The sequence below is a fragment of the Coccinella septempunctata genome, chromosome 7, assembly GCF_907165205.1.
Source record: "Coccinella septempunctata chromosome 7, icCocSept1.1, whole genome shotgun sequence".
Lineage (NCBI taxonomy): Eukaryota > Metazoa > Arthropoda > Insecta > Coleoptera > Coccinellidae > Coccinella > Coccinella septempunctata.
Genome location: NC_058195.1, coordinates 18,768,501 through 18,794,419, shown reverse-complemented (window position 1 = coordinate 18,794,419; position 25,919 = coordinate 18,768,501). Strand labels below are relative to the sequence as shown.

General features: G+C 35.5%; 1 protein-coding gene across 1 annotated transcript in view; it reads left to right on the top strand.

Annotated features, from left to right (window-relative positions):
• The window catches only part of LOC123316249 (probable G-protein coupled receptor 158), a 396,465-nt gene that overhangs the window by 2,501 nt on the left and 368,045 nt on the right, over window positions 1-25,919 (top strand). The window lies entirely within an intron of this gene.

The window sequence follows — 25,919 nt, the reverse complement described above, 5'->3', positions numbered from 1 at the left end:
TAGCCGAGAATTCTGTGGAGAATTTACTCGAAAATTCATGCGCCGTGAACTATTCACCGTTGCATACGCACTTTTGGTAGAATTCTCCCTTCACTTGCATACAAAATAATCTCAGCCGTTTTCTTGCGAGAATTTTGTAGAGAATTCTCTAGAGCTGTTGCAAACGGGCTTAAAGGGAAATAAAAAAAACGATTTAGTAGCTACTGATGTTTTAAGTTGAGTGTCTTTATACGGTTAAACTGCCTGAAATGGCAACATGTTGGTGAAATTAACAAAAAAGATCCTACCTGCCGAAGTCTGTAGGCTCAAAAAAAACCTTCTGTCACGAACAGCTTGAAATCGGGGTTTAATATATCGGGTGGGGCCTACTGTAGATGTAGTGCTCTTATGCTATATTCGGCATTGTGTCTATGAGATTATCAATGAAACTTTAAGGGATCTTTTGCCATGTCCGCAAAGCATTGGCGAGATGTTGTCATGCATGCGGTGGGTCAGGTAAACTGTTTAATTGCTGTGACATTTCAGACCGGACATGTTCAATACAATTTTGGTGTACAGATGCAGTGGGTCAATCCATTCGGTTTATGTCATGCATTTCTTTGGATTCGTTGACACATTTGACCCGGTGTGGACAAGATGGCTTCCGCAAAGAGGGCTATAGTAAGTTCTACAATCAAATCACGATATTTTACCTCTGTCATGGCTGCGAATGAGGATAATAAGATCTATACGTCCGTTAAAACAAATGACGTTGACCCCGTTCCGCCACAAAAATATTCGACCATCGGACACAAACAGATCAAATTTTGCTTCTTTACTTGCGAAAAACGATAAAAAAATTCTACAGGCACTTTCTCGCTGATGGGTGTATTAATTTTTTTTAATCTCTTGTGCTGGGGTGAAAAAAAAACAACTTCGTTATTTTAAATACCAAGGCATTGTTTTCTTGTTCTCAGATCATAAAAAAATAGCTTCTCAAAAAAAATTATATATATACAGGGTGTGTCTTTGACTCGTACAAATAAATAATACAAACAAATGAATAAATAAATAATAATTAAATTGTTTATTGATAAAGACACTAAGGTGTATAGGACAACTCAAAAATGCATATATTTCAACCCTTATTAACAATTTTCGGTCATTTATCTTGGATAAATTCAGATACAGGATAATAAAATTGGCTGTGACTAGAGTCCCGACTCGGGATCTGTGTCCAGTTTCGACTGACGAATTCAAATGGCTCAATTACCGTATTCGGGTTCGGCTTTCTGACAGTCCGAGAATTGTTCTAGGACTGCGCAAAACTGTTGCGCCCTAGTATTTTATCCTCTGCGCAGTTCTAGAACCATTCTCGGACTGTCCGAAAGCCGAACCCGAATACAGCTACCAAACAAGTCTCTTGGCCTTACTCGGGATCTTTGTTCAGTCCCTACAATTGTAAAAGGGTTTTGAGGTTATGGTCGCGAATCGTATAATATTATTTATGAAAAGTTGCGATGAAATTCAGGGTGATTCCTTATAAAAAAATAGTGTGGGCTTTTTCTGAATCAAGCTTGAAAAGACAGGAGAAAATACTATTTTGAAATTTGAGAATGGAAGGTGTAGCAAAGTATGCAATTCTAACTGGTGAGAAAGCTGAGAATTGCTCAGTGTAAATTGATCCAGAGGAATTGCCAGACGTAATTTTTGCTTCAGAAGTGAACCCCTTCCTTAAGCCCATTCTTGACTAAAAAAAATGTGATCGAGAAAGGAAGTTGCCAAATATATTTGTGAAATGTATATATTTTATACGAAATAATGAAACAATGCTGCGGCTCCTCAATAAAACGTATTTTTATTTTAACTGTATGAGAATTTAGCCAAAAAGGTAAAGGTAGTGGTTCTGTTTAAACGTTCACCTTAGATGTTTCATTTCAAGATTGCTCTTTTTTCTCTTTATAAATGTTATGATTTGAAAATAAAATATACTTCAACATATTGATTGAAATATGAATCATTGTTTCTATTTGACTGGGTATAAGCTTATGATTTGTACTGAAAATTGAGTTTCCCGCTACTCCCTTCACTGCTTAATAATTTCAATGCACCAGTGCAGTGCATCGTTGAATTCGAGACCGAATATCGGTCCCGAATTTGATGACTGGACTGGACTCGAGTCCCGAGTCGGGACTCTAGTCACAGCCAATAAAATTTGGATAACAATAATTGTTTTACTTTATTCTTAAATGCTGAGCCATTGAGATATTTCAGAAATTTAGAAAGATAATTATATATTTTGGTACTGGACTGGTAAATTGGAGATTTCCCAAACTTACGAGTTCTAGGTTTAGGTGTAATTATAATATCTTGATTCCTAGAACCATATTCATGTTCATTCGACAATTTGGTCCAGTTCTTTTCATTTTGTTCAGCTTAAGTCAACACTTGAATATATAAATACATGGAAGTAATAACAAATTATTCACAATTAAACTTGGCTTGCAGGATGTACAAGAACTTAAGTGGAAAATACGTCGAATGATACGCTTCTGTCCGATGAAAGCTCTATTAAAGTCTGTAAAGTCACCCCAGAGCAAGATATTGTAGGACAGTGTACTGTAAACAATACTATAATAAACCTGAATCAATAAACTCAGGTTCCATGGGTATATGTATATTTCAATATATACCCAAGAATTTACTACTGACTGCAGATGTAATCATGAGGTTTGAGTGATGAATGTGCAAAGCGTCAACAGTATGATTTCTTGTGAGTGCAAACAGTTTTATTGACATTTACCACTACCCGGTTTGACCGACACCAACCAACAAACTGGCTCATAATTGACGCGCACGCGTATCAAAGTTTCGCGCAACTCCGCGCGGAGGCCACGACTGTGGTGTCATCTGCGAAGATCACAAGCAAAAACGCGTTAAGTGAATAGCTAAATCATTTATAAATGGCAAGAAAAATAGTGGTCCCAGCACGGAGCCTTGGGGAACCTCACTAACGATATCGAATTTAGCCCAATAAGTGGAATAAACCTTAACTAGCATAGTTCTCTGATTGAGATAGCTACGCAACCAATCGAATAATATTACCCTGAACCCCAAGCTGTGACATTTGTTCAAAATGAATTAAATGTAGCCCTATGCATTTCTTATTTTTCTAATTTTTTATAGCATCTAGGACTTCGAACTTGGTAACTGGATAGAAATAGAAAGTATTATCAACTAAAGGTGTAGTACAAGACACAGACAAAGTCATCTCCATAACAGTTTTTCAAGTTAGCTTCAGCCATTGTGGTGAAGTTATTGGCAAATAAGCCATCTGGTACTGAAGGACTATCGTATTGCATCCCATGTAAATCTACTGGGTCATGTGCTCTTATTTTTTTACAAGCAGAGTTGTTTTCAATGTTCCATAGAGTTTTATTCTCGTTGTCCGAGCTGTCTATAAATGGGAAACACTTTTTGCTATACAATTTCAAAGTTTCATAATTAGCTGTGCCATCCCTGGGAAAATAAAATAACACTAACGGTGGCGAATGACGGTCATATGAACATATATGCAGTTTATTGTTCAATCAGCAACGTTTTGGCTAATATGTAGCCTTTATCAAGTTAAAATATGAAATGTTTTTAGATCAATGTTACAAAATCAGAATTACAAAACATAGAAAATAAAAAGATGTAAGACATTCAAAGAACAATAAAAAGCCATCAATGGTGAAGGGACTAACCTTTAGAACAAATCATCAACAATTAAATTAAAAAAAAATTCATTGTCAGAAAGAACAAAGTCATGAAGAGTTAAAAGACAAATCGGGATAGAGTATCAACAACCAAACGATGTGGCGCGAATGAAAGAAATCACTCAATTGTACAATCCAAATCAGTCTAACAATCAACAATCTTATCAAGATGACATATTAAAATGGACAGGTCGGTCTAATATACATTACACATAATCTAAAAAACAATATGTCTACGGTCTTGTTCTTATTCTATTTATTAAATTCAAATATGTATGTAGAATTCAGTCCACCCAAATCAGTCCTATAATTCCTTGGTACCTTTTATACATGTTTATGTTGATGACATCATTATGTGTATTCCACGTGACAAAGTTGATGAGACACTGAACTTGTTTAATAGTTTTCATGACATGAAGTTCACGTTTAAGTTGGAAGTTGATAATAGGATTCCGTTTTAAGATGTCTGGTTAATCCGTCTTAATAATAGAATAATAACCGATCTATACTCGAAACCTACTTCATCGAGCAGGTTGATGAACCACCAGTCGATGCATCCCAGGTCGCAGAAGACTGCCATCGTTAAGTCCATTAAGCATAGAATTTCGAATTTGAGTGACCCTTCTTTCCATGAAAAAAATTTCAAATCTCAATCAAACATATTACAACAAAATGGATATCCAAGAGATTGTTTAATAGAATATTTTTTTCTTCTTCGAACAGCATTATGATCCAAGTGAATGGTGCATCGTCTTCCACTGTCCCAACTTGGTCCAGACTTTTGTACATATCAGGGCTCTATCAAGATCTAGTGAGGGACATGAGTCCGTACTGTTCTAATATTTCACCCTACTGCTATAACACTCTGAACAGAATTTTTACCAAATTAAAAGACCCTGTTTTAAAAAGAAAAGTCAGGTTTGATCTACAAGATAAATTGTGGTGATTGTGATAAAGTCTATGTTGGACAGACGACACAATATTTAAAAAACAGGGTGGATCAACGTAGGAGGGATTGTTTGCGATCAAAAGAGTCGACAGCATTATCAGCACACGCTCGAATGTGTGAACATAATTTTGATTTTGATAATGTTGAAATATTAGATTTCGAGAAGAATTGGTTCAGAAGGAGTTTTAATATGTCATCTTGATAAGATTGTTGATTGTTAGACTGATTTGGATTGTACAATTGAGTGATTTCTTTCAGTCGCGCCACATCGTTTGGTTGTTGATGATCTATCCTGATTTGTCGTAACTCTTCATGACTTTGTTTTTTCTGACAATGAATTTTTTTTTAAATTAAATTGTTGATGATTTGTTCTGAAGGTTAGTCCCTTCACCATTGATGGCTTTTTGTTGTTCTTTGAATGTCTTACATCTTTTTATTTTTTATGTTTTGTAATTCTGATTTTGTAACATTGATCTAAAAACATTTCATATTTTAGCTTGATAAAGGCTACATATTAGCCGAAACGTTGCTGATTGAACAATAAACTGCATATAATGTTCCTATGACCGTCATTCGCCACCCTTAGTGAAATATATTGGAACGAAATACCAAATTGACTTAAAATAAAATTACATTCAGTACCACCTTCTCCAGCTCATCCTGCAGGGAAAAATAGAGGGCCGAAGGTCAGCAGGGCGAAGTCGAATATCCTGGCTGCGAAATTTAAGAACATGGACTGGAATGACATCGACAGCTCTATTCAGAGCGGCAGTGAATAAAGTTATTTGGACCAATGTGATAGCCATCATCCATAGAGGATAGGCACTTCAAGAAGAAAAGATAACCAGCTAAATCTGTGAGCTCATATCTGTGGCTCTTTTAAACATAGTTGTATTCAACCAAAGTACCCAATTTTTCAAATTTTACAGAACTTTTTTATTTTTAACATCGAATTAGTCGAAAACGGCGCATTATTCGAGAAAATATGAAAATACTTTTATTTTACAAAACGTTCAAATATTCATTATATAGCTTCCAACTCAGTTTCAAGAGTTGGGTTCTTTGAATATTTTTGGTATTTTTATGATACGTAATGGTCGTAATGGGAAAACTGGAAGACGTGGGTAATATCTTGTGTTTGACAAAAAATTAATCAAATAGGTGAAAAACTATCTTCCGAAATTTATTTCATTCGATAAAACATTTTGTGAGATGAATCTTATAATAAAATTTTTTATGCATGGTTTTTCGAAAGCCTGTATCTTTCAAACCGAGCCGATTCGGTAAAAATGGTAAAAAAAGTGTATCTTTTGACCTCAAGAATCTACTGTTGAAATATGTGTACGAGTTAAAGCTTCACCCTGTATATTCAAGGCAAATGAAGATATCCTGAAACGGTTTCCACTAAAGGACCTTCCACGAAAATCGAGCCCAGTACTTCTTTTAACGTTTTTCCCTATCTGGTCTAGAAGTACTAGTCCGAGAGCTGGCAACGAAAATCGGCAAGAGTTTGTAATGGCTCATAATTATATATTATTATGGTCATTGAGTATTAAAGGTGGGTTTAATACTCAATGATATGGTTTAGTATTGAGGGTGTACATTAGTCAGCACCCACTCTCAAGGTCAGGTAGTGGAACATCTAGCGGCGACGCGCTTTGATGTAGGTATATTAAAATTACGTACTCTACAAGTATTTTGTAATGATTGAAAATAGTCACTCGGCTTGTTTATAGAACAGAAAACTTGAGAAAGTGGTCAGACCATATTTTAGTGAAAAGCGGTGGGCCAGTACCCAGTACCGCACAGAAGTTGCTGCCTTAACGATGTCATTTCAAGAGATTTGTAATGGCTGAAAAAGCATTTATTGCTCAAATATCATATATTATTTGAAAATAAAATAGTCAGCCAGCAGTCACCCAAAGTACGAATATTGTAATTTTACATAAATCAAAGAGCGTCGCCGCCAGTTGTTCCACTACCTGGGCTTGAGAGTGGGTGCTGACTCATATACACCACCAAAACTAACTAATATTAAAATACAAAATTACAAAACTCTTGCCGATTTTCGTCGCCAGCTTTCGGACTATACCAGAAACAGCCAAAATCAAGCAATTTGGGATAGATACCCTGTTATGTACACTGATACTGAAAATTTGATTGAAGAGCAAAAAGTAATTTTTTTCTCGAATATCCACTATTTGAGAAGTGTAGGGTTTGATTACGTATACTGCTAAAGCCGAAGTAAAAAAAAAACGCTCGAATTTGGAGCAATTTGTACGAACAAAATCACCAAAAATCGCTACCACGATTCACAGGAGAAAATATACAAATGTAGAGGGCGCATTAAGTGCAGTTATTCATGAAAAAGAGATATCCTTTAATCCTTCCTCTAACGAAAGCCTGCAACCGATTGATATCGAATGGAATTCCGCAATTACATTGTATTTACGAATTCGAATGATACTTATCGAGCCGCATTCCTCGAATATATCCAGAAAGCACGGTGAAACATGAGCTGGAATCCGCAGACCGAAATGATATACCTAAAAATTCCGGTTCGCAATTTTCGGTTGCGGTCTCGGATTTACCGGATTAATTATTTAATCACCAGGCATAGGATGAGGTTTAGACCGGCATATTCCACTCGGCAAGGTTTTTGATTCGAATTTAATGAGAGCTGAATAATACGCGTTGAATTGGTCAGAGGATGGTCGTAGAGGATATTAAATTTGATCGCTCTTGTTTACCAGCCCTCATCGTATACGGGCTGAGCCGACGAAAAAGGAGAACATTTTTTTCTCAAAACAGCGACGTCAAAAAAAATATAAATATATCCTTTCAGAATATTTGACCATCTTTCTGCTCTCTTCTCTTGAAGAAAAAACGACACACCACTGTAATTTCCAATCGTGAATGACCAGTCCAATGATACGCTCATGTTTGTGCTTCCGATGTCGTTAATTCCGCCTTCCAATTCTTCGGGTGAGAACGTTTTCTACTCGCATCTTTCGGGTATTTCGGAATACTTTTCAGAAAAAGGACTTAGGCGGTTTTTTAGGATGTCATTTGATAGAGTCTCTACTGGAAATAACATTTATTTCGATACCTGAATTCTGCAATAGTGAAGCGGAATGGATATTTCAGAGATATCGTCCTCAACAGCAACACCAGTTCGCCCATTCATGTAACGAAAGATTATAGAGTTAGGTAAGGTTAACTAACTCTATAATCTTTGTATGTAACATTTCTTCAGGTACCTAGATTAACTCCTCAGGTTCTGGCCGATGATAACGTGCGTTCAAAAAAATTCGTCGTCAAGTAGGCTATGGAATTTTAAACTTCGATATATCGTATCTGAACGTTATTCTCAGCTAGTACTGTACTATTTTTTAGGTGAACTGTCAAGTTAGCACTTTGGATTGCTGTTGAATTAAAATTATCAGCGAATTGTAATGATGGCTTTAACTGCCGTGTAAAAAGCATTTGCTATTGAATCCTACTTCAAAAATTGGGAAAAAATAATGGAGTGGAAATATTCTTAAATGTTCCAGCGACTTCATAGGAATATCCCAATGCTGCTGTAGATTATTATCAATTTTTCCAAAGTTTTGTGGTCGACCAAGAAGAAAACCTCAGAGTTATTCAGCATTAATGAAAATATGATGACAGAAGCTCCATGATTTAGGAAAAAAAACACGAATTTGTTTCCATAAAGATTGACATGTTATCAGAAAATTGAAAAAGTTGATTACCTACCCTTGTAGCATAAAAAAAAAATTGAATTCGGTACCAATGCATCAGTCAAAGGCAAATTGCGGGACCTATTTTCTTTGATAGAACAGTAGAACGGTATGAAAGAGAAATAATGCATTTTTATTGAAATTTGAAAACTTTCCAATAGTTATTTTTATGTTATTCAGATCTTCAGTTTAGTTATGGGTTTTCAGTAATGACCAAATCAATTCAATATTTATATAGAATTAATGAACATATCGAGATGCTTACTGTGATCCATTCATATTACCTACTGAAATAGGTAGAACCTTCTCACAATAAAAAAACATAATACCACGATCCATTCAAGATTCATATGTGTTTTGCGTATGAAAATAGTGGATTTTTCTAACAGTCTCAGATTGTTTGGATTTTTATGACCTGACCCAATGAAAAAATGCTGAAGTATATATCCAGTTCCTTTAAAATTTAAATTGTAAATACCAAAATCTATGAGTGCTAAAGGTATCGTGGAAATAGTTGCTAAGGAGATGGAATGAACTGAAGATTGTCAGTCAGTAAGATATTTTTTATATGAATGAATCGAACCCAAAAATATAATATAGACGAGAAATAACTGAATGGTTTATGGAGTTGTGATTCTGTTGATGTTAAGTGAAAATTTCAATTAATAAAGAAAAGACAGCATCAACAGACCATAACAATTGGCGCCCAACGTGATAGGTATTCAAATTTTGAATCAATTAGAATAAGAATGACTACGCATGTGATGGAATCGAGAAGAAAAGGTGAAGGAATTAATGAAGAACATGAGAAAATACAATTAATGATTAGAATGATAATGGAACAAACTAAAAAATTGATGAACGAGCCAAGAAGCTTGATGAACAAATCAAGAAGATTGAACAGACCAAGAAGATGGAAGGACAAAATGAGCAACGAGAAGAATTAAAGAGAGAAATTAGGGAAAAATTCAGAAAAATAGAAGAAAAACTGAAAGAACAAACAATAGGGATTACAAAAGAGTTTGCAAAAGAACCATGAAGACAAGATTGAAGAACAGGGCGAGTGAAAAGATGATTTCGAAGACAAAATGGAACAAACACAGGAAAATTTGGAGATAATTGTGAACAACGCATTGGAAGAATTCGACGATAAAGTAGAGAATTGTGAAATGAATTTTAAGACATTAGAAATAGGAACCAACAATAATACCAACAAGGATTGGAAAGACTTCGAGAAACAGAGGATTACAGAGGAAAAAGAGAAGTTAGAATTTGAAATAGAAATAACTGATATGGACACTATTAATGATGATTTGCACTGGAAGAAAGCAAATTATGGAGATCTGAATGGAAATTCAATTAGGAGATATGGAGGTGATAGGGGACGAAAATACAATGGACCGAAAATTGGAAAAGAGAAAGAAAACTGTAAGGATATAATAAAAGTGTAGGAAGACAATGTGGACAATGAAAAATCGTTGAAATTTATTTCCATTTGCATTTTTTTTTTAATTCAAATGTCAATAATTTTCAGGGGAATCGATATGGTCCAGTTCCTTTAAAATTTAAATTGTAAATACCAAAATCTATGAGTGCTAAATGTATCGTGGAAATAGTTGCTAAGGAGATGGAATGAACTGAAGATTGTCAGTCAGTAAGATATTTTTTATATGAATGAATCGAACCCAAAAATATAATATAGACGAAAAATAATTGAATGGTTTATGTAGTTGTGATTCTGTTGATGTTATACAACTGTATTACTCTACTGTTACTGACGCTGCATCATAAAAAATTTCATTCTCTTCGTATTCGTAATAAATTTTATCACAAAGCAACAAGACTACTCCATCCAATATTTGAATTGAGTTCATCTCGGGAACAGCGATTCGAATCCAAACTTGAGGGATGTAATTAGAAAATCAATTGAAATTGAAACAGCTGCTGGAGATACCAACAATTTCGCTCCAGAAACAAGAATAATAATTGAATTAGGGTACAGTCAGCACTTTAAATTTTGTTCCATTCGCTTCTGCGAATTGGAACATTTTTTCTTGTATTCTCGGATATAATTGCTTTGTTTGGGGATTCGAAATCGAAAGTTTTATGAAGCCTTATTTCAGTCTTTCGTTGAATAAAAGAAATTGCCGTTGATGAGGTAAAAATACTTCAAGTTTATTGAGCCGAAGGTACAATTGAAAAAGGAGAATTCTTGTGGGCTTTGTAGGAACTCTTACGGTAGGGGAACAACAAGCTATTTTGGTAGCGGAAAACAAACTGAACATGCTTTTGAGCTGTTCTTGAGAAAAATTGTTTTAAAATATTAATTCACCCTTTCGTACCCCAAGCAGAGCTTTTGGAAAATATTCGATCTTCATTTCTATATTTACCGACAGATTGTCCGATTTGTACCTACTCTATATTTGTTTTGAATATTCTGGTAATTACTATTATCATCTCTAGATAATTAGATGTAGGGTTAATTGCTTGCCATATGTATATCAGATTGTTCGGTACGAAATAATTCAGTTTACTTTCACCCACCCTGAAGATGCTACTATGATAGCGAAACACGTGTTGTTGTTATTGAAAATCATTACTACTATTTTATTTTGTTAAAAAAGTTTATTCTTGTTCATTCAAAATAATACTTTTGTATTTCAAGTTCAAGTCTTGACATTCAAAGATAAAATTAGCGACCATCGAAAACGATCGCAGTAAAGAAAAGGAGGCGGTCTATCCGTGACCTAAATACGTCGACATCTCACCAGTCCCCTAGTTCTTAAGCTCCCGCCAAATATGTTGGGGTAGAAATTCGACCAAAACCGATTAACTCGGTCCCCAGATCTCCATCATTCAAGATTGCTAGGGTTACTGTAACACCCCCGATAAGTCGAACAGTCAGGGACAATGTCCCTACTTACTTCACTGAACCAGGGACGGCGATAGGAGGATGGTAGATTATTTTGAAACAATCAAAGATTAGAAAGTTAGGTAAGCTTCTAATCTTTGAACTTCGCTAGAGTGTAGATGCTTCTTTCGGGAATTAGGAGTGAATTATGTTCATTTCACGATTTCAAGATCTTGACATTTCCGTGTATTTTTATTCAAAACTGCTTCTTTCCTACATTCATCAGATTCTAAGAAAATGTTCTGATTATCATAATTATAATAAGGCATGGCAACAACTTATGCATATCTAACCATCATACTGGGTTTGTTTTAAGAAGGAGAGAGAGTTTCAAAAATTGTAAGTAGCTATAGAACAAGGGTTTCGCTTTAGCTCCAGTGTTTAATGACTGTAAATGATTGACAAAACCTATTGTACTTATATCTCGTATTCTGTTCAAAATCGAGGGTGGTATGATTTTGTCAAAAAAGAGTAGTAGACTGTATGACAAGATAATTGACTTGAAGATGGTATGAAAACATTTATTGTATATCGTTCACAATCATAAAATTAACAAGTCACCAGCATGAAGCTAATACAGTAATAAAAAACAAATATTAACAATATCTATAGACTCAGAGAGACATTATCAAACTAAAATGAAGAGATAATCTAGAGCAGTTCAAATGAGGAGTCACTTGAGGTCACACTCAGACTTTGAGGAGTTCAATAAATTTAATATTAACACAACGTTTACACAGTGATAGAGCGTGATTGCCTATTTATTCCATCAGAAAAACAGAAGGTTAGGATAATGAATTTTAAAGAGAAGACTGAGAGTAACAGTGAAATAGGCCAGAGGTGAAACTACATTGTCTAAGACTGATCAACAAGGAGAGATAAATACATTAAATGTGAGTTGGCCAATAATTATGATACAAGTAGGAGCAGTGCACGAATCGTACAAGTTCAAATGAGAAAAGAAAAATGAATTAATCTGAGAAGAATATTACAATGAAATGAGAAGATCAAAATTAATTAATAAAATGAGAAGAACAATCATAATTAATCTGAGAATGCAAGAATAGGTGAGATGTTCACATCGTGTTCTGAAGGAAAACTACTAAATCCAGGGTCCACCCTGGAGAACATGAGGATTCATTAATCTTAAACTCGACAACAGCAATTAGTCATGAGTAATTGAGCAGGCAATTGAGTTGACTGAGAAATGAAATAAACTGATTCAAAGAAAGAAAATAGCTTGAGTAGACAATAAATCAGCATTCACTAACAATGAGAAAGACTTGAAAAGATTAAATCCTGGTACTACATACCCATTTTCATGTGAGAAGATCTAGAGATGTCTGAAAATCTATGTAAATTATAAAGTACAATAACGTCCAGTTTCATGATCAAATTTGAAGTTCTTTAAGCTTAAAGCTTCCTTTAGTGTCATTTTTAGTAGGGTTAAAGGAGGCTTCAAAATTAAAGGTACCTTCGGTTTGATAATGAAACCGGCCGTTAAATACATAGTTCTGAGCAGACAAATGAATGATTTGACATACTAGTAAGTATTATAAATCTGTTTGAAGATTTTGAAATAATTCACACGTGGACACATTTCATTCATACTAAAAAGAACATGAAAATGGTTAAATTAATAACTTTGAGACGACTGATTGTATATTGCCTTTTGAGAAGAACAATTCAACACTAGAATCGAATGAGAAGACTAGACAGATAATTACTTGAATTAGGTGAACAGTTAAAAGAAGTTTTACAACAATCTAAGAGAGAACATTGAGAAGTCGATTCAACAAAGTGAACAAAGAGAATAAGAAAATGTGTAATATGTAGTTTTCCCCTTCTGAAAAACACCGAGAGTGGGGCTGCTGCATCGTTCAATTAGCGCATCGCAGAATCGGGGTACTATACGTGGCTACCGGAGCTGGTCAGGAGCGTCGACTAGAGAGAGGTCGGAGGGGGGCTTCGCTAAATTTTTAAGATATTCAAATGTAAAAATAAGTATCCAGAGTAATCAACTAAATCATCAACCATCAAATTAATCCTCAGTTTCATATTTATCAGTTACTAGTTACTCCGACTCGAAATAATTAATTGTTAGCCAAAATGCTAAACTTTGAGGAAGATCAATATTGAGACATGTTCAGTGGCGGATCGTGGTCATTTGAACCGAGAAGGCTAAAATTTTGATGAGCAATGGATTCAAGTATAAGAAGTTAATCAAGTATATTCTTTCAATATAATGAAAAATGAGATTTTTCTGAAATCAATTTTCTTCGTAAATGGATTCCAGAATAAATTTGATCGTCCACCGAGAACGAATCGTCCAGAGTGGAGATGAGAAGAATTTTTCCCCAGGATATTCAAGTCGACTGAAGTTATTTCCCGAAATCCTTTATGCCAACCATTATACAGGGTGTCCCAAAACTAGTGAATCAAAAGTCACACCACGATAGAGTAGATCAAATACCTACTATCGAATGACACCAACATTAGCTGAGCGAAAATGTACCGTTTCCAAAAAAACTTACCTGAAATTGCCAATTTTCGGTCTATTTTTCTAATCACAGGGCCAATTTGTGATTAAGGACGGCGTTTTTCGCCCATATTATCACCCCTATAGATGGGGTTCATTCTGAGTAATAAAAATTATGTAGAAAAAACAATTGTTTCAATTTATATTTACTTGAGTGTTCGATTAACTACTTGGAATAATTTTAATTAGGTGTGATAAAACAATAATCTAGGATTAATTTGATTCAAAATCGCTATCCTTCGTCACAAACTGGCCCTGTGATTGAAAAAAATAGTTCGAAAATCGGCAACTTTAGGTATTATCATAAAATTCTGATTGTTTTGGAAACGGTACATTCTCGCTGAACTAATATTGGTGTCAGTCAATATTATTTGGTCTACTCTATCGTGGTGTGACGTTTGATTCACTAGTTTTGGGACATCCTGTGTTTTCTATTCAGTATTAACTCCTGACAGCAAAATCACAAAGATTCCAGAATTCGAGTTTACCACGAAGCCGTTAAATTGAAATGAAGTCATAAATAGCCAACGGAGTTCCTTTGCCCTTTTGAAAGCTCGAATATTCCTAGTCAGTCGGCAAGCTTATATGAGAACTGTGAACGTACGTCGATCGCGTGAATTAAGGCGGAAACACATTATTAAAACGCGACGCGACCCGATGAAACGTGATACGTGTTGAGTCGAATCAAATGTATTGTTTTCTATACACCAGAATCATACTATTGACACCCGACGCGACGCCACGCGCGTACAATTCACCCGTTCCAGACGCGTCATCTCGCGTCGCGTTTTAATAATGTGTTTCCGCCTTTACGCCGTTGGCGGAGTCAAATTGCCGAATAGCCTCCTCTAATATGCAACACACATTGCAGTATAGCGCCACCTACGCTAAATGTCATGCTACATTTTCACGAGTTCGAATCCTCTGACGAGCCGCCCTTGACTTTTGTTCACTTGTCAACTAACAACAGTTGTAAAGAGGTTCTCCACTTGTTTTTGGCTTTTCCTAGGCCACTTTTTCCCTGAGAACTCCCTAAGAAGTATGAGAAAGGTTTACGAAAATTATATAATGAATAAAATCGGTCAAGCCGTTTTTACGATGACAACGCAAAACACGGCTCTATTCTTATTGATCAATCATCGTTTCCTTTTCCAACGCTACCTATCCTCTCATTCGTTATCATGTTGAAGAAACTGGATCTTTTTCGGATTCGTTTTGACGAAGGACATAAATGTTTTCCAAAAATACCACAGAAAACAGTTGGAACTTTCTGACAATTCAGGTTTTGGGGAATTCCTATATAAAAATAGGTTCATTTTGAACCCCAGAAATCTACTGAGACAATGTAGATCTAGCGAATACAAGGAGGATAAGGGGAAACGAATATACCGGAAAAGCAGCCACTGTGATTAATGTTTGGGATAGTTGATATTAAAGTAGATATACTAGAAGAGTTCTGGAACAAGAGTGACATCACGGTTTGGTAAAATGTACAGAAAATGATTTCTGGAGGCTATTTCATTTGCTGAGGTTCATCAGAATTCTGAAAATAGTGAATGTATGGATCGGGAAACGTCCACCTTCTTCAGCTCTATATCGCAATTTCGAGGGAAATACATCCGGACCCAACTGAATTACTCAAAGGCATTGAGCAGAAGGTCCCTAAAACAGTCTGAACATTTACAAATTATACTGCAGAAGGTGCAATAATACTATTAGGTACTAGTAACGATCGCCATCTCGATCATTATTACCCAAGCACGGATGGACAGTTCGGTAGAGTTAATTAATAACTTCGATTGTCGGAAGCTGACGAGAGTCGACTGTCGCTAAAATTCAATATTAGTTTCAATGAAGCCGCTCCAGCACGGGAAGGAAGAAGGAAGAGTCCTCCATTGTGTGAAACAATCGTTGGATCGATTGGAGTAGGTGGTATGAATGGAGAGGCGGCGTTTTTGTTGGTCTCATCAATTTCGAAGATGCCAGCTCGACGTACAAAGAAATCTATCGCGAGACGGGATTAGAACGTGATTATTTTACGATATTCGAGCATTCAGGGGGCGACTGAGGTTGTTTTTGACGTTTTAGGGGATGAAAGGAGGTGTCATGGGTGTTGCGAGAATTTCGTCAGAGGGAAGATCTGGTGAGAATTAAGAAGAATTTTATTTGGATGTTTCTAATGCTTTTGACATTTGTAGCATCGGTTTCTCATGGAATTGCTGACTTCTTATGGTGTGGGTGGAATGTTCCGTCATCGATGGGAACTTTATCGTATGCGGTGTCAATTTCAACTATATCAGATTTGCGGAGGATGCAAATTCTGTTGTACAGAAAAGAGAGCTCAATAGAGAGCTTATATCTTATTCTTGAGATAACATGCTACCTAGATTGCTAAGTCAATCTTTCTATAAATCACAAACCTCTCATGCTTTGGATTCTGCATCAAATCATACTCTGAAACCCTAGACGCAATTTGAGAAGGACAGTAGGATCGATTGACTGCCCAGCCACAACAAATGATGTATAGCGATATACTTTCATGGAAGATGCTCTGAGGAGGTGAGAGATATCTTGGCAGATTCTCTTGGCACACTTGTACGGCTGAGTAATCATAGCATTTCTGTATTCAAATCGAAATTTTCACTTCTATCTCGTATAATAAGTCTTTCATCTAACGAATAGGAAGCTGTGGAACCCACAGTTCCGGCAAAGTATAACCTTCAACCGTTCAAGATAATTCGGACATTACTGAGTTTATGGGTTGCCAATAGGTCTGCCCTTTTCCCTGGAGGTTTTGCTCAGAATAAAGAGACGACTACACTCGTCATACGAATACGTGTCCTAAATGAGACTTCTCGCTCGAATACCACCAGGAACCCGACCAGACGGCTTCATTAATCCGACCAAGCCATCCTATTTACCGAAACTATCCGGGAGTTTGCCAGAGACAACTTCCAGCATTTCTCCATATCATAGCCGACGCCCGCTGGAATATTTCTGAATTAAACATGAGCAGACCGAATAAGCGTCGGAACTAATCAGTCTTGATTTGTCAAAGTTTATAGTGTATAATAAGGAACTTCAGGTTTACGAGCGACGGTAAAATTTCCTAGATTCGTATCTCGATTCTCCCGTATGTCTGTTTTATGCCGAGCCTTCTTAAGGTTTCTGGAAGGGGGACAGGTCCTTAATGGAGTAGTAAAGATTAGTGCTCTGGCGCCCTGGACAGGATTGATAAATTGGAAAACGGAACAAGGCTGACTTCAGTTTCCGGTCTGGACGTGTTTCAGACAGGTCGTTTTCATCTAGCATTTCCTCAAATGGTTATTATTTCTTCTTTTATTGGTAGCGGTGATGAATTGTGCTAGTTTTATATTTATGGTTGTCGTTGAATCATGATCTTATGGGAGGTGAGGGCAATGGATTCCATGAGTGTTCGGTTTTCTATTCTATTTCCATATGAAAGATGACCCACAATTTTGATTTGAATTATATGCTATTAATTATAAAGAAAAGATATGTACAATACAGTTATGTACGGAATATCACATCGGGAAAAAAGCCTCCCCAGTCTACGTCTACATTAACATCATCCAATTGCTATCTTGTCCGGAAATCGCTCAACCACTCCTTTTTTCACGTTGTGGATTAATTTCTTTTCGAGAATCACTGGGGAGTCTTCTTAAACTCATTACTTACCATGTAAAATTTGTACTGTATTGAAAAAGTCGAGTCTACATGGATTAGGCTTCCGCTCACCAATATGAGAATATGTTGTTATACACAAGCTACGGTGATCCCAGGGGAGACAAAGACCCAGACTTAATTTTAGGATCTTTTCAACCTTATAATGTCTTATTCCGTAGGGAATGACGGACTAAAAACGTTCCGAAATTCAATTTTTATTCTCTTCTCTTACGAAAAGACTTCAAAGATGAATGGATTCAACCGAGCAATTTCAGAGAGAATATGAATCCAGAGAGCAGTGAAAAATTAAGGGTTCTAGAGTACGGAATAATTATTAATTAACGTTTCCGGTTAATTTAATTGACCAATGTGCTATTTTCACTTTCGCCATACGCATTAATTTATATACACTCCATCATGAACTACTCAGTGCCCTATTTTCAACTAATCGTCCAGGTGAATTTCCGACGCTTACAGAATTCACCCAGCAGGGGAATTGACTGAATTTACCTGGTCCTCCGAAACACTATTATTTAATTAAATTATGTAAGGAATCCATTATGTGGTAGGAATTGATAGGAAAATATGAAAGAAGTCTCATTTTTACCACACCATTCTTCTCCTTCATTTATAATGTTACTGCAGTTTCGTGATCAACTGTGATCACATCTTCAGACATGAGAAGCTGGAAACAATACAAAAATATAATACAAAAATTTCAAACCCCTTGAAATGACTATCAACAGAAAAATACAAATGGTATAAACAATCGTTATCAAACAAAAACGAGAAATAGTCTAATTTTAAATTCACAATTCTAAACATAAGGAATACAAGAAGAGTCGAGAAACCAGATCTGAATGACAGATTTAAAAAAATATCTCATTCAGATCAGATTTTTTGTTTTCTTGAAATTTCTTGTTCATGTTTAGAATTGTGAATTTAAAATTTGACTATTTCAATTTTGTTTAATAATGTAAGTTTATACCGTTTGTATTTTTCTCTTGATCTTGATAGTCATTTTAAGGGGGTTTGTGTTGTTTCCAGCTTTTCTCATATATCTGAAGACGTGATCAAAGTTGATCACGAAACTGCAGTAATAAATGAAGGAGAAGAATTGTGTGGGCTGGGTGGCAAAAATCAGACATCGCTCATACTTTCCCATATTATTCAGTTGTTATGGTGTTATAAGTTGTTTCGTAATAAGTTGATCTTGAAGACTTTCAAATAATTTGTTTGTTATATGTGTTGCTTATATTTAACCTTCAATAATTTTTACGGCACTAATTGGATCACCCTGTTATTTTCTCGCTTAGTTCTTCTGATTCACTATACTATCACAATCACTCTTCTAGTAGAATCTGCCAGATCCAGAATAGTTCTGAACTCTTATTTGTGTTCTGTGGTTCTGAATGCCCCATAGCTCCCAAGGTGAAGTGGCAGTTTCTTTCTAAAGCTCGACGCTTCCTCCAGATACAATCAGGAAATCTGGTATTCCAAACAAGACCAATATTGTTATTCCGACTAGATGTCAGCATAAGCGCGATTCTCCGCGAACAACCTAGCGCGATTAAAGAGCTCTAACGACCCTTTTTCTTACTTTTATCAGGCGTTTCTTACAGTTATCTTCAAAGTAGCGGCTCCGAGAACCGTAATAAAGGACGTTAGGCAAAGTACCGACAAGCTCGATGGATGCAATCTACATAATTCTGCAATTCTTGCTGAATCGAAGCTACGCAATTGAGAGAAAAGGGAAGGGACAAAATCGAGGAATATATGGCCTCGTTCTGAGAAAGGAACCAAAAGTTCATCCACTATTTTTTTTCGAAAATATATGGCAACCGAATTTGGAAAAATCCGTGAAGTTTAATGTTTGGTATTCACAGTCACGGCACAAAGTCACCTTTTAGATTACAAGACCAAAATAGAAATGACCTCGCGGTAAGCTGTTAGTTCCGGGTCAGTGCGTTAGCGCAGGCGTGAGCGCTACTTAATCGAAGTGAAACGAATCGCGCAAGCAGTCAAACAACCTTGAAGATGACAGTTCATCTGAAAAACAAAGTCAGTGGCGGCACGTGCACCTAATGGCATTTTATACTGTTACGATATATGTAACTAAAGTGAAATATTGCCATGATTTCCTGTCTATAATGTATTAAAGACGACTGCGATATAACGGATATGGTTGCCAATAAAAGTGATAGAAAAACAAATGACTCGGAGAAAAAAAATTCTCTGCGCGAATTACTCTAGTTACACAAATTGACGCAAGAATGCGTATTGTAGAGCCTTTGCCGATTGAAACTCTAATAAATTTTAAAAAACTCAGGAACGACCAGATCGATACTGACCAAATTCGATAGGCTTTCTCATGTTCCGGATGAGCACCAATGTGCAAAATTTCATGTCTTTAGGTGAGATTATATTAACACCGCGAATACGCGAGTAATTCCCGTTTTCACCAACGATCCCTAAATTTTAAGGAATACCTAAGCACATTTAAGTGACTCCTAGCTACAATTTCGTTTTCACAGACGTTTAGGGAGCTTTTAAATGCTAGGGGACACCCTAAATTATAAATGCCCGAAAGTCAATCCCCTATCGAATCCCTAATAAAGTGACAACGAATTTTGACATGTCTACGATACGAAAAAAGAATTTTTTTTTCAAATGGATAAATGTTAGCCGTGAATTTGTGGAAATGATCGCTCTTCAAAATCCCAATCATCAAATTTGCAGGGGTTGGTTTGAGATTTATGTATATATATATTTATTTGGAGACACGGTTGTTTGGGAAGTTGGAAGGATTGAATTAAAAACCGCTTCACAGCGAAAAATGTTGCAATTTGGTGATTACTTATATCTCGAAGAGGATGTTTGGTGACACCATATAGAATTATTTGTATGACTATCAACGCAAAGGTATTCCAGTTGGATTTATATTTCTGGTTTCTGCCTTTATCAGTATTTATTTATTTATTTAGATGAATATTTTTTCCTATAGAAAGTAAGTTGAGTAAATTATTATCAATAGGAAATCGAATATTTGGGGAAAAATAATGAACAATATATAGAAATCAGAATTTTTTATTGATATGCTTGAGGAGAGTACTGAAAGTTGGGTATCTCAATCGGCACTAACACTTCACATAAAAACAATTCCACTGTTTTTGAAATATGCTCCAATAGTGTTGAAAATGAAAAAGAAGAAATTTTCGTGTCTGCTCCAAATTCTTTATTTAAAATTGCTACATATGTTTCGGCCCTTACAAAATTGGGGCCATCTTCAGGCATATGTTTAGAATTATAACCGAAATTATCCGTCAAGAAAAGATGAAAATTTCTTCTTTTTCATTATCTATCAAACTCCAATGAACAGGATGGATAACAGATCCAATAGTGTTTCTCAATATAGCATTCAATTCAAGAAAAAATATACCAATTTGTTCTATTCTCATTTTTCAATCTTCACATGATTTAAAAACATGAGCACAATCTGGATTACATCTTCACTTCTCATGAATCTTTCCATTTGGAATATTTCATATAAGTAGGGTGCACGAGTTGATCCCTTTGGGTAAAATGATCCCTTTCGATTACGGACTCATGAAAAATGCCATCTGGTTGAATTTTATGCCATAACGTAGCCTCTACCACACTTCTACCTTAATCGATTTTTTAGTACATTGCAAGCGAACAGTCGATATTCACAGTAAAAAATATAAATTATGAACGCTTACTCCAAGGTTAGGTTAGGTGAATGGTTGATAACAATGATTTTCATATTTGTTGTTTCCTTATATGCTTATTTTTGATTCTCTCTCGACTTGAAGACAATGACGTTCGTATAGGTTTTAATAGCTAATGCTGAATGAAAAAGTTGAACTTTGGGCTCTTGCCCAAAGTTCAACTTCATCTTTGATCATCTTTGATCCCCCAACTTGTGTTCAAGATAATCCCTGGGGATCATCTAACACCTTAATATTTTTTACATACTGTTCGGGGGTCTGATAATCGTCGAAAGGGTATACCCATAAATTTTTACAGGTTTTTCAGTTAGGAATTATGCCGTGCAATTCGAGTAGGGAGTTTTCAGTGTCGCCAATGTCATTGAAACGAATGACTAAAGAAATTAAGAAAATAGCTCGTCGTGCAGTTGAATATCTGTTTCCGTTTATGAGATACAGGGCGATTTTGGAAATTGATACTTTTCGGACTCCTCCTTTATCTCCGAAGTTGTAAGTAATAATGCTCAGTTAAAACTTACGTCTTATTCAGAATTTTGCGTAGAATCCAGTGGTGTACTCAATTTTTTTTTCGGAGTAGGGTTTTGAAGATACGACATAAACATATTTTTTTCAATGGAACACCCTGTATTTCATTACTTTGTTGAATTCGTTATTATTTCCCCTCCAAAATGATGTCTAATCTATATAGGTAGAAAGTTCAGAAATACTGAAAAACACTAAAACATCACGTAATGATGATTTTTTTGCCTCTGTTGATGCACGAAGTTGACTATTGTGTCACTTCGACACAAAACACAATAAGTGTTTCATCAGATTTGTTTTTTTAATAATCAAAAGTAATAGTCCTCTTATCGAAACTTGGGAAATTCATGGCCCATTAACAAGAAATCATCATTATGTGATGCTTAGTGTTTTTTAGCATTTCTGAACATCCTACCTATACATTATCATACATCATTTTGGAGGGAAAAATAACGAGTTCAACGAAGTAATAAAATGAAGAGTGTTCCATTGAAAAAAATAGAGGTTTGTGTAATGCATTCAAAACCATATCCCGAAAAAAATTGAGTACGCCATTGGATTCTACGCAGAATTCTAAATCAGACATTTTTTTTTTAGCTCAGCATTGTTTTTAATAACTTCGGAAATAAAGGAGGGGTCCGAAAAGTATCAATTTCCGAAATCGCCCCGTATCTCATAAACGGAAACAGTTATACAAAATCTGATTAGGCCAAATTTTGAGTTTCACAAAAAAGTAGGAAAGGAACGTGAAAACCGCAAGACTCTATCTTGAATAACAACCGAGTAACCTGGTTGTTTCACCCAAAATGGGATGCACTGTACTGACTGTACAGCAAGCTGTATTTTATATGCAGTAGTCACTGTGCAAAAACTGTGCAAGAATTGTGTGGCAAGTTGCACCTTGTGTGAAGCAGTTATTGTCCAGTAACTATATCGAAACTTGAAATTACGAAACGATATTCTGTGTACAGAAGTTTCCCTGGATATAAACAGAATATCGATTCTGCAAATCAAAAATTTTCACTTGATATAATATTTTGGTAATGAAAGGAGTCATCGGTTATTGAATTATATCTATTTATGAAATGTCTCTTTAATCTTCACAATCGAATTTTCAAATTCTTTCAATTTTTTGAAGAAGGTAAATGTTTAAGGAATTCCTATGAAATTATTATTCTAGATTCTATTATTTTTGTTAGTCGGCATACTCCAATAAAATTGATCCAATCAAACAAAACTTTTATTCATAAAATATAATATGTATATAGAATAATTTATATTCGATAATAAAGTATACGGAATAACAAGATATAAATGAAATTAAAATTATCCTAGCCTAGAATATGAGTGTGAGTTTTTATTCAGTTTCCTCTAGCTGTAAGTATCTCGCACATGTTTCTCCACCATGTTTCAATAGTCCCTTCTGCATGTTATGAATCCATCATGACGTAAAAATGCTCCTGGTACTCTATTATCACAACAAAAAAACAGAGTAAAGTCAGTCTGATCTGATCTAAAACAATATGGCTACAGTGACTATATAAATACCCCCCACAGTGGCGACATAGGCTGTCTCATTTTCCGTTGGTTGATCAGCTATGTTTTGTCGGACGACAGAATGACTGGTATTTGCATAGAATTTCTAACCTTTATTATTATTTCTATGATTATTTTTCTTCTTGACAAAACATGGCGGATTTTTTACAGTTTTATGACCCGTTGTCGCCACTGTGGGGGTATATAGTCACTGCAAATATGGCCAACGCCCAACGACTAACGTTGAAGTTACTTCCAACAAAGGACGCAATAACGTACTCTACCGATTATACCTACCTACACTGGACGTATTGTAGCATTACAGAAACTATGCAGTTACTGTATATCAAAAACTGCATTTAAAAATGCAGTATCAATACAGAAACTGTTCAGTAACTGTATATCGAATACTCCATTTTCAAACTGCATTATCATTGTTGAAACTTTGCAGTAACTCTATATCAAATACTGCATTTTAGAAATGAAGAATTGTAAATACAGAAACTGTGCAGTAACTGTATATCTAATACTGCGTTTTTGAAATGCAGAATTATCAATGCAGAAACTACGCAGTCACTGCATATCAAAAACTGCATTTTCGAAATGCGGAATTATGAATACAGAAAGTGTTCAGTAACTGTATATCAAATACTGCATTTTCTGTATGCAGAAATATCAATATAGAAACTGTAAAGTAGCTAAATATAAAAACTGCATTTTTGAATGCAGAATTATAAATACAGAAACTGTGCAGTCACTGTAAATCAAGAACTGCATTATCAATACAGTACAGAACCTGTATATCAAATACTGCATTTTTTATACAGAAACATCAATATAGACACTGTGCAGTCACTGTATGTGAAACAATGCATTTTTGAAATGCAGGATTATCGATACATAAACTATACAGTCACTGTATTTCAAATAATGCATTTTTGAAATGCAGAATTATAAATACAGGAACTATGCAGTCACTGTATATCGAAAACTGCATTTTTAAAATGCATTTTGCATTTTTAAAATGCAGTTTCATCAATACAGAAAATGTACAATAACTGTATATAAAATACCGCCTTTTTTGATGCAGAATTATCGATACAGTAACTGTGCAGTCACTGTATATCAAAAACTGCATTATGAAAATGCAGAATTTTATCAATGGTGACACTTGTAGTGCAGTATCTATACAGTTGCTGTATCTGTATATTGTGTTTGTTGGCAATTTATAATATTTTATGCCCAATAAAATTATTTTACAATCTCCACAGATATTTGTTTTACATACTTCATTCTTGAAACTATCGAAACTAATTGAGAAAATGGGGTCAAGATGATCCCTGGGATCGTCTTAACCATACCACAGGGATCATCTTAAACACCAAAGATGATTCTTTTGTAACGTTTTGGAAAATCGAAAATATTTCAAAAAACCTTTTGTGACCGACTATTTTGAGTAGGACAATAAAAAAATGGATACTTCTAAGAGGAGTACACGTTTTAATTTTTATGCTACCCGAAGAAACTAAGATATTACGTAAATTCTTGCTCAAGAGGATCGTCTTGGGCACCTTTCCCCTAACTCCCGAGGTAACTGCGTTTTTGATCTAATCCAGTGTTATGTAGTAGTGTATATGCAGAGAGGAGTACTATGTTTTCTATAAAACCTCATTTGTATTTCTCTTTTCATGATAACCCGGATTTAATAGCCAGAAAAAATTTATATTTTCAACCCTCAAACTACAACGACAAGTCAATGTCTCGAGCAGAGATCTTTATGTTTTCGAGATACTCCTGAAATCTGTTACGAAATACATTTCTTTTTAATTTATTACAGAGAAACAATGAATATAGGGCACAGGACATTGGAATTTTTCAGGAGAATATAAACGGAAATCTGTTTGCGAGACATAAAAAATCGTCCGATTCTATGAACCATTACGTCTGTCCCCTTGTAGCCAAATTTCGTAGCTACGAACTCGTAGTCATCCCCTAGCTAAGTATTCATTAACAAAGTGAACTTTTGTACGGTGAAAACGAATTTTTATTAAGGGTAGAGTTAGGCACCCCCTAAAGCTAAGGAATACTTAGATAGGGGCTTGTTTACGGATCGTTGGTGAAAACGGGCATAATTTTGCCAAAATTCAGCTCAATAGATTCAAAATTGCTAACTGTAGCGTGTCCACGATACATTTTTTTTTTAATTCGAATGAGTATCAAACCATTTTTTCACTTTCCACCAAAACCAATAGGCTTCTTCACCGCCCATAAGAGTATTCCTGCCGAAATTGTAGCCAGAATCATGTTGGTGTCCTCAATCTTCCAAAACTTCAATCACAGAACACATTATATGGGAAGAAGTTCACGCCTATTCATACTCAAGCGCTCGCTCAAGCGGTACTTCGACATGACAAGTGGCTTCGTTGAGATAACTCAAGAGAAGATCGGAATTTTCGAGGGCTGGACCATTCCAAAAGTTATCTTCTGAACTACTGAACTTGTAGCAAGGAGAGTCAGTATCAAAGAAATGCACGTCTTGGTGCATC